The 12,930-nt window shown below is 42.0% G+C and overlaps 1 pseudogene; it reads right to left on the bottom strand.

Moving 5' to 3' along the window:
• Positions 1-6,813: 6,813 nt before the first annotated feature.
• LOC142850774 (olfactory receptor 51E1-like) lies at positions 6,814-7,765 on the bottom strand (annotated as a pseudogene).
• Positions 7,766-12,930: the final 5,165 nt, after the last annotated feature.

Here is a 12,930-nt window from a genome sequence, read left to right on the forward strand (position 1 = left end):
TCACTGTTTGGTCCATTAGCTCTAGCCTCTTATTGATTAACTCTTACATATTAATTTAACCCATCTCTATTCATCTGTGTATTGCCATGTGGCTGTGGCTAACCGGGTAAAGTTTCCATAATCTGTCTCAGGTGGGCTATATGGCTTCTCTCTGACTCCGCCTCCTTTCTTCCAGCATGCCCTTTAGTTTTCCCTGCCTACCTAAGTACTGCCCTATCAATAGGCCAAGGGCAATTTCTTTATTCATTAATGGTAATCACAGCATACAGAGGAAAATCCCACATCAAAAATTGAACACATAGTCACTAACAAAGCAAACAAAAAATAAAAAGAAATTGGAATAATCCCATGTATCTTATTGAGATAAATTTTAAGGAAGTAAATTCAGAGGAATAAATAAGCAATGCAAAGAGATGGGAAAGATTGATTAATTTTTCTCTTCCCCGCCACCGCCTCCCATTTCTCTCCCCCTCCCCCAATCAAGTCCCCCTCTCTCATCAGCCCAAAGAGCAATCAGGGTTCCCTGCCCTGTGGGAAGTCCAAGGACCATCCACCTCCATCCAGATCTAGTAAGGTGAGCATCCAAACTGCCTAGGCTCCCACAAAGCCAGTACGTGCAGTAGGATCAAAAACCCATTGCCATTGTTCTTGAGTTCTCAGTAGTCCTCATTGTCCGCTATGTTCAGCGAGTCCTATTTTATCCCATGCTTTTTCAGACCCAGGGCAGCTGTCCTTGGTGAGTTCCCGATAGAACATCCCCATTGTTTCAGTGTGTGGGTGCACCCCTCGAGGTCCTGAGTTCCTTGCTCATGCTCTCTCCTTCTGCTCCTGATTTGGACCTTGAGATTTCTGTCGGGTGCCCCAATGTGGGTCTCTGTTTCTGTCTCCTTTCATCACCTGATGAAGGTTAATATTCAGGAGGATGGCTATATGTCTTTCTACGGGTTCTCCCTACCCCTGGACCCAGCAATACCACTCTTGGGAATATACCCAAGAGAGGCCCTATCATACAACAAAAGTATATGCTCAACTATGTTCATAGCAGCATTGTTTGTAATATCCAGAACCTGGAAACAACCTAGATGTCCTTCCATGGAAGAATGGATGAAGAAAGTATGGAATATATACATATTAGATTACTATTCAGCAGTAAAAAACAAGAACTTCTTGAATTTTGCATGCAAATTGATGAAAATAGAAAACAGTATCCTGAGTGAGGTAAGCCAGACCCAAAAAGAGGAACATGGGATGTACTCACTCATATATGGTTTCTATCCATAAATAAAGGACATTGAGCCTATAATTAGTGACCCTAGAGAAGCTAAATAAGGAGAACCCAAAGATTGATTGAATTTTAAGAACAGTAGATTTACAATCACCAAAGGCCAGAGTTCAGAGTGCAAACAATCCAGTTAATGCCTTTATGGCTTACAAAGATGAAAACCAGGACAAGGGGAAGAAAATGACCCTGGGATCTAAGACAAACTGTGAAGTAAGAGAGCTTAGTTGGGGAAAAGGAGGGAGTTGATGGTAAACAGCGCTGCAATGGACTATTTCTTTCAGCTCCATAGGCATTTGAACCAAATGATGACAGCAATATTGAATTAATTTTTCACTCAAAGGTAACTAAACTACAAACATGTTTATATATGCTCAGCATAATTCGATAATACAGCAGAATTGCTGAAACCACAAAAATTTTCTCTAATTATTTCCATTTAAAAAAAATAGTTCAAATTATTTTCATATACTAGTTAAAATTACTTTCAGGTTTAAACCTGTGAGCTGCTATTATTTAAATAAGTGGAAGATGTATGTAGTTCAAATTATCTGACATATCCCAATTCCAGAGGTTTGTACATAAAAGTCCATGCTGTACTCCAGCTAAAGCACTGATGGATAGGTAAAAAAATGATAATAAAACTCAGTTTACCAGAAGAGGACCAGTTTAAAGGTATGAGGACCTGTTGGTTGAGACAACTTGAGAAATCTGTAAGGAAAGTTAGAGGGAAAGAGAGGCGGGGGAAGGAGCCAAGGGAAAGAGCAGGCTCTCTAAAACAAAAGACAATAAGATTATGAACAATTTTCTCTGGGTTGAATTGAGTGTTGGGGAATGTGCTTCATCGCAGGACTACCCAACGCTTATGCTACCAGACTGCACAGGGGCCACTGAAAGATGTTTAAAGGAGGCGTACCATGGGCAAAACACACTCCTGCAGAAGAGCAGTCCCCAAAGTCTACATTTCACAATAGTTGTGGGGATCAAATGAGTCGCTACTATTGAAAGCCTTGAGAACTGCAATGTGTTGGTAACATAATAATCACAAAAGCAATGTTTGTAGTATTTTCTACTACAGACCACTGTTCCAGCACTTCTGTCATCAGGAAAAGCCACAAGAGACAGTTTTGGTTTTGGTATCAGATGTACAAGAATTCAAACTCCAGGACAACAATACATGGGCTGCCCATCTGATGAAGGCCACTTACTGCTCTCCACCCTTGGGATTCTCTTCTGTACAATGGGTTAGGAAATGTGGCCTTGGCACAAAAGTTTATTGATTCTTTTTATGAATAAATTCAGCCCAAAATGTTATGTATGAATCATGGAACACTTTGCGTATGTCAAAAATGTATCATAGAAAAGCCATGGGAAGCATAAACAGATGAGCTTTGGAAAAACTCGGTTTAAAAAGTGAAAAATTGTGGAGAAAAGTCAGTAGTAAATTCTCAGGCAATCAGACTCTTTGAGATTTCCTTGAGCTCTATAAAAGTAAACTTCTTTTGTTCTATCTGCCTGGATTAAATTTCTTTATCTCTTACCAAACAGGACTTCTCACTTCCGTCTAGGCATGGAGATATAACATGTCCTCAATCTGTACAAAAAGTAGATAGTGGTATGACCAGCGTACTGTTTCACGGAGTTTGGAGCCTCAATACATCAGCTTGAACCAGGTGTCAGCATTAGGGATAAGAAGCTTTTGGGGCCATGTGCAGAGTGTTATATGGGAAAGGCCAAGGCTGATATATTTAAAACATCTCACCATTAGGCAACATAAAGGAAAGCCATAGTAAACACTGGAAGTCTCTAGCTGTGCTGAGTTGGGAGAAGACCACCTGCCTTATTCCTGTTACAAAGCTGCTCATTGTTTACATTATAAAGATGCAATGACGAGGATTAAAGACTGATAAATACATGAAACATTTTCTATTCTAATTCCCCTTCTCAGGGAGATCCTTGCACTCACCTTACATCCTCCTCACGGACCCTCCCTGGCCTGTGGACCGTAGCATGATATACTTTTCCTTTACAGCTAATATCACTCATAAGTGAGTACTTACTCTGTCTTCCTGGATCTCAGCTCCCTCAGGAAGAGTTTTTCTAGGTCATCCATTTGCCTGCTAATTTCATGATGTCTTTCCAGTAGCTACCAGTATGAGCTACAGATAGGAGGAGAGCTGGGTACATGTGCCAGACTGGAGGAACCTCAAAACTTTTCTGAAATCTAAGGCACTAACTCTGTCTCCATAAGAAAAACTTAATTGGGCAGTGTAACTAACCATTCATCAAGCACTGAATATGAGCACCTCCGAGAGGACTGCAAATAAAAAGCAGACATGCAATGGGATTGAATGGAGGCATGCACCTGGGGTTCCAGCGATGAGAGCTGAACACAGGAGAATCACCTGTTCAAGGTCATCCTAGCTACACAGTGACTTTGAGGCCTGGGTATGTGAGATTCTGTTTAAAAAAAAATCACCAAAGTAAAAAAACACACACACACTGTAGTAATATGGGGTCAACACTGTTTAAGTGTTTTGTGGCAGGACCTCTTAATGAGCCGCAGGGTTTTGCAGCTAAAGCTGAGTCAGGAAGCCTCTTGGGGCTACCAGGTAGGAGCGGCACTCAGCACTTTAATTCTGAGACTGAGCATGCAGCACAGAAATTCTTTTCATCCAAGTAACATCCAAATCTGACAGGCAGAGCACTGCGCAGTCTGAAAACACGTCTCTGTATGGCGGCAGGAATCCGCCATGCTCTTCCGCCTGCCTAAGCCTGATTCGGCCATCTGCCCAGGTGCAGGCGGGGAGCTCTGAGTCATCGTCAAGGTCTCAGAGCACTCTCCTTCCGATCCCAAGCGGGAACACAACATAAAGCCAGAGTTTGCACTGGCGGCATAGCCCCAGGAAGCCACGCTTTGAAATGACACAGCGTTTTTTCTGCTGCTGTTGCCGAATCAGGAAATGTCTCTACAGCACGCCACCAACAAACAGCAAAAATCTGTGTCTCTCTCCCTTATTTTTAAGCCTTCTCAGGTTTTTTAAGTGGGTTTAGTTAGCCACACGTCTGGGCGTCATTTGTAGTAGTATGGAGCGGCGGCTGGGCTGCGTCCCCAACCCCAGCCGCCTGCCCTGCCCGGCTAGCTTATGCCCCGAAATAATTACACGGACACTGTATTCTTTTAAACACTGCTCTGGCCCATTTCTAATAATCTATGTAGCGCCCCTAGGTGCGCTTACCGGGTAGATTCTAGCCTAAGTCCATCCTGGGTCGGAGCTGGGGCATGGTGTGCGTCTTCCCTGGAGCAGGCAGCATGGCGTCTCTCCTGCGTCTGCTCCGGAGAGCGGAGCTGTGGAGTCTGACCTCACTTCCTCTTCCTCCTGGCATCCTGTTCTGTCTACTCCTCCCACCTATCTTCTAACCAATGAGATGGGCCAAGGCAGTTTCTTTATTGCTTAACCAAGGAAATCAACAGATTGATATATGACACTCCCCCATCACACACACTCATACACAAATGTCCTCCAATCATACACACAAACACATGTGTGCACACGCACACACACACACACACACACACACACACACACACACACAAACTTATCATATGTCCAAGCAAAATGTACCAGAAATTATGTTAAAACCCTGGAAAATAATCACCAATGGGTTTTAAATTCTCTTGAGTAATACATGAAAGTTTTTGTATTATGTTTTAATTTCTTTACATTTTCAGAATATCTGTGGTTTTTGCTTTTAGTGATCACATTCACTTTTCAGGTAAGGAATTCGTGTCTTTCTGATCCTCTTCATTGTCTTACTCTCGACGGCCATGTCAGAGCTCTTCTGGGCAATGGGCGATTTTCCACCCCTCCGTTCAGAGTGACCAGATCTTGCACTGAGTACATTTCACGCTATTTCCTTTGACCTCCCCTCCCCTTTGCCTTGCCAGTTCTATCACACACGGTTCTTATATTCTGGAGTATAGTTCAAATTTCTATGTGCAAGTGGATCTCTGTGCTGCTAGCCATGGCAGGAAGTTCTACCCTGCTCCTGCTTTGCTGCCTGCCTCTCATATTCACCAACTACACAATGGATCTGACTATGACTTTTCTGTGTGTGATGATCCCAGTCCTTGATCCATCTACTCCACCTCCACTACTACAATTCCTACAGCAGGCAGTCCACTCCTGGAAATCCTCTGACTAGCCTGTAGGATTCCTAGGTGTGCCTCAAGGCTATATCTGTGCTATGTACAATTGGCAGGAATGCTGTCCTTATTTCCTTCATTGCAACACAGCTTAAAGCTCCAGGTGTCTGCGGTGTTTGCTTATTATGTGCTCCCCTTTTTCTATAGACCCCCCTTCCCCTTGTCTTACTTCCTGGCAAGCCATGTGAGCTTATGACCCTACTCAGTATTATGTCTCTTGCTTTTGACTCTCTATTCTGTGGTGACTATCCCTCTTCTCTTTATACCACAAGCTGCTGGGTATTCTCAACTGCTTCCTCTAAAGCATCCTTAAGACATGCAGGGAATCTGCAGTTAATCAGACTGTTTCTCAGATAAACCCATCTGCGAACACTCACAGGCACAGTGGTATTGGGCAAGGATGCAGAGCAGCTCTACTGGGATGATTAGAGTCTTGGGCTCTATTGTCAGGAAGTTCCTCAGAGCAGCACTAGGCAAAGGAAAATAAAGGACCAAATGCCCCCTCCCAAAGCAGTGTAGGCTCTAGAGATTTCCAACTCAACATTCCGCAAGTCTGCCTAATAATTCTTCAACATAACATAGAATTGGACATGAAAACTTCATTATTTTCTTCTATTTTGAGCTTCCATGATTCTATTCAATTCACTGGTTCCCAGTAAATATCAGTCTCCCCATTGGTGCAATCGGGTACAAATAAAAAAGTTGATAAGCTTAAATAGTTAAAAAGAATGTTTTCTAGGCTGTGACAATTGTCATAATGAAGTGTGTCATTTCATGATGTAGGCAAATGTAGATTTTTTTCTCTGGCCTAGGACACAGAAGAAAAACAGTAATTTCTTTGGAAATTGTTTTAAAGAAGAAATCCAGTTATAACTTCTTAGAAATCCAAAGTCATTGTGAATTCTGATGAGGAAATCAGAGATTTAACCTAACTTATATAATTTTATTATAGTCTTGTGTTTACTTTCCTTTTGTCATGCCTGTGATGAACATTTTAGATGTGTTGCTCCATCTCCGAATGCTATGAACTATCATCAGTAAAATGAACTGAGAAAGTGGTGATAAAATGGGAGGCAATAACCTTCAAATCACAAGCCTTAGGCTTAATAATCATATCGAGAAAAAAACAAAATGGAATCTGATGTTGGAGAATGGAGATTGCAGGTTTTATTCAATTCCATGGAAATTCCACAGCCAGTTTCATCTTTGAAAGATCTGAGCTGTGCTTTAATTAACAAAGATTTGTTGTCATATTACTGTCTTCCAAGATGCTGATATTAAAGTATGAATTAGAGAACTTTGAATGGAGTGGGTTCCTCATGGATTCCTAGTGATCCGTAGTGTGTGTGGTTGTGAGGAAAAGACGCAGGATGCGCTGCCGGATCTCCTTTGTCTTCACTCCATAGACGATGGGGTTCAGCACAGGAGGAATGAGCAGATAGACATTAGCCATAATGACAGGAAGGAGAGAGTCATGCCTCTTGCTAAAATGGTGCACCATTGATAGACCAATGAAAGGCACGTAGAATATGAAAACAGCGCACACATGAGAGACACAAGTGCCAAACGCTTTTGCCTGGGCTTTACGTGTCAAGCCCAGCACAGTCTTAAGGATGAGCAAATACGATAAGGAGATGAGAAGTGAGTCCTAGCCAATGGCAGAGATAATAACAATGAGGCCATAGATGACATTGACACGGATGTCAGCGCAGGCTAACTTCATGACATCTTGGTGTAGGCAGTAGGAATGAGAAAGGATATTAGAACGGCAGAAAGGCAATCTTTTGATGAAGACAGGTAAGGGTGCCATTAATGCAGCACCCCTGACCACAGCAGCCATGCCAATCTTGGCAACACGAGGCAATGTAAGCACAGTGGCATGGCGTAGAGGGTGGCAGATGGCCACATAGCGATCAAAGGCCATGGCCAGCAGCACCGTGGACTCCATGCCAGACAGGGAATGGATGGCAAACAACTGTACCAGAGAAGCATAAAGCTTGATGTTAGTGGAATTGAACCAAAAATGGCCATCATTTTGGTAAGGTTGGAGTGGAAATGAGGATGTCTAGGCCAGGAAGCATGCAGAGAAAGACATACATGGGCTCATGGAGGCTGTGCTCTGTCCTCACAATGTAGATGATTGTCAAGTTACCTAGCACAGCAATAAGGTAGAGGGAGCATAGTGGGAAAGCCAACCAGAACTGAGCCTCTTCTAATCCTGGGAGTCCTATTAAGATGAAATACGTGGCACTGGGTTCACTGCTGTTGATGGCCACCATTCTGAAGGAACTGAGGTGTAGCCAGCACCCTGCAGGTTGAAGCTGAAAGACAAAGACAGTTATTGTCAGGTCCTCTAGACTCTCAATGCCATACAGTCCTTGATCCTAGTGTCCTATTCTCTAACAAAACTCTAATCCCGTTGCCTTTCCAAACTCTGAAGCTACACTAAATTTCATCTAACCATAAATCAAGTCCAAGATGAAAATTCACTTAATTCTACTTACAATCCTAATTTTATATTAAGTCAAACAATAAGACAACCTTCTGATATTATTAACCATTTAAATCTCAAGCTAAAAAAGTATTACATCCTGTGTGGTATTTTATACTCCATATTTTTAATATGTATCATATTATTCATATAAAACATTTTCTGACCCTGGAAAATGAAACTATGGATGAAGAAACAGTTAATTAAAACTGTTATTACTTACTGTAATTGCAATCAATTTCATCATTTTATTCTAACGTGGTTATCATCCAAATGCATCAATGGTAGTAGAAACTTAAACTGACATTGAAACCTAACTTTATCACTAAATTAGTGATCTCCTTTTAGCCTTAGCCCTAACTTTGGCAGTGCCCAATACACAGAAGCAAATTAATTTAACAGCATGTATTTTACTGTGTTAAAACCTAATTACAGTAAAAAACATGATCTTAATTCTATCCTGAACTATAAGTTTGAATTTCCATTTTCCCCAAATATTCAATCAAGAGTTTATACTTGTACTACACAGCTTATAGCAGGAAAAGAATAACAGCTTCAGTGGATCCATTGCTGTCCTACCTAAATCCCATTTTCACTGCCAAGAACCTAAACAGTTGCTAAGCGATGTAGCCTTCCAGCCACCACACCAGCACTGTGACATAATCCAGGATCTCTCGTGGATGCTGATGCTGGTCTCTGAGTGAAACTGTAGCCTTGCTCAGCCTCCTTCAGCTGCCCTGTCCTGCACTGCTTCCTCTTTCAGTACAGAATCTCCCTTTAGCCATACTTGCACTGCCAATTATTTTCTTCCAATCAACTGTATTCACCTGAAGTCTGAAAATATTAAATTAAAATTCCAAAATTAACAGTTCACACATTTTAAATTGTATGTCACCCTGGGTAGGTGGATAAAATGTTGTGGCATCTGACTTTGCCCTACCTGGGATGTAAATCATCATTTACTTAGTCTAGCAACACTAGATAGTCACCCAGTAGCCTCTTTGGTTTGCAGATCTACTGTCAAACTATTGCAGTGCTTGTGTTCAAGGAATCCTTATTTTATTTAATAGTACCCCCAAAGCACAATATTTTTTCAATTAATTTCAATCCATGGTTGGTTGACTTTGTAGATGGAGAATCTACAAATACTGGGGTCTGATTTGATATACGTATACATATAGGTGTGTGGGTATATGATTTTGTATACATAAATAAAATCACGTGTTTGACCTGTAAGAACTGGGATGGGGGCTTTTATGGGATACTCAAAAGAAGTTGAGCACAAGGCAGAGCTAACAATTGTATTTCAGGCATCTTTAGATCATTAAATGGCTTAGGATGGGGCAGTAAACTCTGTTCCACCATTGAGAGCTCTCATCCAGAGGTGGCCTCAAGTAGACAAAGAAATCCATGGAAGGATGCGTGGAACATATATTTTAGAAAAGGGTATAATAGAGTTTTATTCAATCTGTTAGGAGAAGAGTTCAACCAGAGAATCATAGTTAATCTACTACAGGCAAAGAGGCAAAGTCATTAGTATGCTCACTTTTCTGTATTATATTTGTAGTGACATAGCTCCCTGCTTCTTTATTTTATAAATTAATTTTTTAAAATCAGTGTTTTCTCATTTTTCATGCCTATCCCTTTTCCATTCCCTCCCTTCCTCCTGCTCCCCACAACTTCTCCCCAGTAACCTCCCTCCACTCCTCAGAGAGGGTAAGGCTTCTCATAGGGAGTCAAGAAAATCTGGCACATCATTTTGAGGCTGGACCAAGGCCCTCCTTACTACAGGGAGACCAAGAAAAGTATTTATCCATAGGGAATGGCTCCAAAAGGCAGTTTATACACTAGGGGTAAATCTTGGTCCCACAGTCAGTGGTCAGAAAGACTGCCTCTTAATATTCAGAGGCCCAAGTGCTGCCTGTAATGGTCTGCTCTGTCTCTTTAAGAGACAAGCCATGCCCATTCCTTCCCCTGTCTGAGGCAAGCTGATTATCAGCTTCCATCCTGAGTTCCTTTCCTTTCTGTCTCTCTCTCAAAGAGGCAGTGTCTGTCTCTCCCTTCTCCCCTTCTCCCTTCTCCACTTCTCTCTTTATTCCTCTCTCTCTGATCTTCCACTCTCTCCCCTTCCCTTCCATAACCCACTAAATAAATATCTGACTTTACTCTGCATGGTGTGCCTATCCATCTCAGTCTCTCACCTGCCACGTGGCTTGGGACTTGGCTGCCTTCATGGTCTGTTGTGGTCTTGGGACCCACTGCCCACTGCCTGATGCCAAGACCTGTGGTATGGTCTTAGGATCCACTGCCCACTGCAGCTATTTGGGGATCCACAGCATTTTATCTTTACCATTACATTGGTGCTGTGACTCGGCCAGGCTCTCCACATTCCCTTTGGCCCACAGGTGGGCCAGCTAAGAACATGTGAAACCCTGGGCTTGGGGTTCTTTACAACAGCTCTCCATTCTATCTGCCTGAGCAAAATTTTTATGCACACTACCAGCTTCAGTTGGTGAGCTTCCCTTATTCTGGTCAGCTTAACCATTTCTTCAGACCTGAGGACTTGATCATTGAGCTCTCAGAAATCTTCTGGTATTCCTAGAAATGGGGGGGGCAGCCCCCAATCATTGTTTAAGGCTATGGTTGAGCCCTTCACTGACATTTATCTCTGGATTGCTTACCTTAACTAAAATCATGACTGGATGACCTGGGGTCTGTCCTCCCACACTAGCAATGCACATGCTGTGTGGTGCATTTGACTGGGGGCCCAGGGTCCATTGGTTTTCTTTCTCTTTTTTCTTTTTCTTTTCTTTTCTTTTTTCCCTACTGTGAAAGGCTGCTCAGAGTGTCCTTTGGCCTCTCTGACTTCCAAGTCACCCCGACCAGATCCATCAGGCTTTATCACCCCACCTGTAGGCAGAGGATGCTCTCCAACAAGCTCTGCCATTTTTTGCATGCTTTCATGGTTTCAGCTATGGGTAGCAAGCCATCCATGTCCGTCAATCCAGCCTCCCCCTGGGATGGAAGCCTTTTAGAGGCCCTAAAACCCCAGGCCTCAATGCCTTACTTCTTCAGCTCCTACCCTCACTCCACTGGTATCCTGCTGGCTCCAATTTTTACAGCAGTTTTCTAACTACTGTCATCACACAGGCAAATGGAAGGAGATTCCTCAAATTGTCCCTGTCTCCACTAGTGCTGCAACATGATTGGTCAGATCTACGAGGTGGTTGTTTTCAATTTCAGCTTTTTGCTCCCCGCTGTGGCTTGTGGCATGGCAGTTTAGTGACAGGGTGGATCACACCTCTAGGTCACTCTTATTAAACTTAAAATCCCTGCAGCTCAAAAATTGTGGCTTTTCCATATAACATGTGATCGCTGCCATTTTGACTGAGGTCAGGCAACCTTACCACCAGGCAATCTTAACTGAGGTCAGGTGACTTCATTGCCATCTTAACTGTGTTTCTTTTCCATACAACATGTGACTGTTGCCATTTTGACTGAGGTCAGGTGACCTTACCACCTTCTTAACTGAGGCCAGGTGACTTCACTGCCATCTTGGCTGAGAGCCAGGTCAGGTGACCAAGTCCCACCATCTTTACTGAGGTGTGTCCTGCCTGGTACCCTAGTTTACTTATGTTTTTGTCTCTGAATTTCTATTGTTGACTTTGTTGCATATGTGTTTTGTGCAGTGGCATGCCTTTGGTAGGGCCCACTAAGAGCATCTGCTTCATCCCATTCCTATTCACTCTGTGTGTGTGTGTGTTCATACATGTGACTTAAATGCACCTATGTTTACTGTTAAATGTTATAATTGTCTGTTCATTGTACCTCATTCCAGACTACAAAGCAATAAGTTTTATGTTTTAAATTAGTATGTACTTTTAAGTCTCTTATAAAAATATGGTATAGTTAATCCAACCCTGATTTAAAATATATTAAGCTGTTCTCTATTATTGTCAGTTTTGCTGTTAACCTTATATTGCAAGCAGTTTTTCTTCTTTCCATCTTTTACGAGTGTAAATATTACCTGTTAAGTTAAGAGCCGGTATAGTCAAACTCAGACCAGAATCCAGGCAGATTCTGGTATAACTGTAGTTATACCTGATAAACAGCACTCAACTGTTCAGAGAACTGGGTAATATGACATTTAAATATTTAATTATTAAAAAACTTTTTATAACAAAAAGAGACAGATTGGTCTATAGCAACAGCACTCTACTTCCTCCACAGAAGACAGAAGACAAATGGGCACAGAACAACGTTCATCCACAATTCACTTCAACTGCCATGTGCTGACCACAGGGCAAAACTGCCTTTCATCTAAACTGAAGATCACCAGACAGTATAAAGAATCATTGGAATCAACAGCCTAGCTGCTCAGGTCAAGGTAGGCTTGTCTTCCTACAGAGTTTATAGCCCACATGATCTTCTGGAGCCTGGCAGGCCCTGAACTAAACAGCAAAAGGCAAATACAACCCTCAGTGACCATGGAGGACCCTGAGGAAAAGCTCTAGGGGCCAAACAAGTAAGTTCTCTGTCATTTTTTAATTAGTAACTCAAGTAAATTTTCATCATTCTCAAACTTCTCTGATGAAGTTTGACAGATGAGAGGTTTTGTCAGTTTAAAAGGACAGCCTCACCAAACAAATTTCACTAAAATACAAATACAAGACCTGAAAGTTATAAAGGTGTGAAAACAAATATAAGTTATCAAATTTTTCATTCTGCCTTTCATAGTCTTAAAAATACTTTTCATTGTGCAAATATATCTATTACAGTCATTCTGACATAAATATGTTACTGTTTATACAATGTATATGTCGATAACTTCTTTTTTCACAAACCCAAAGAATTCTTGTGAGTTCTAGGGAGCCAAACTGAAGGATCCACCTTAAACAGGTCAGATATACTCCCTTCAATTCCCTGGTTCTAAGTTTTTTTCCCTAAACTTAA

The sequence above is a fragment of the Microtus pennsylvanicus genome, chromosome 5 (genome assembly GCF_037038515.1).
Source record: "Microtus pennsylvanicus isolate mMicPen1 chromosome 5, mMicPen1.hap1, whole genome shotgun sequence".
NCBI lineage: Eukaryota > Metazoa > Chordata > Mammalia > Rodentia > Cricetidae > Microtus > Microtus pennsylvanicus.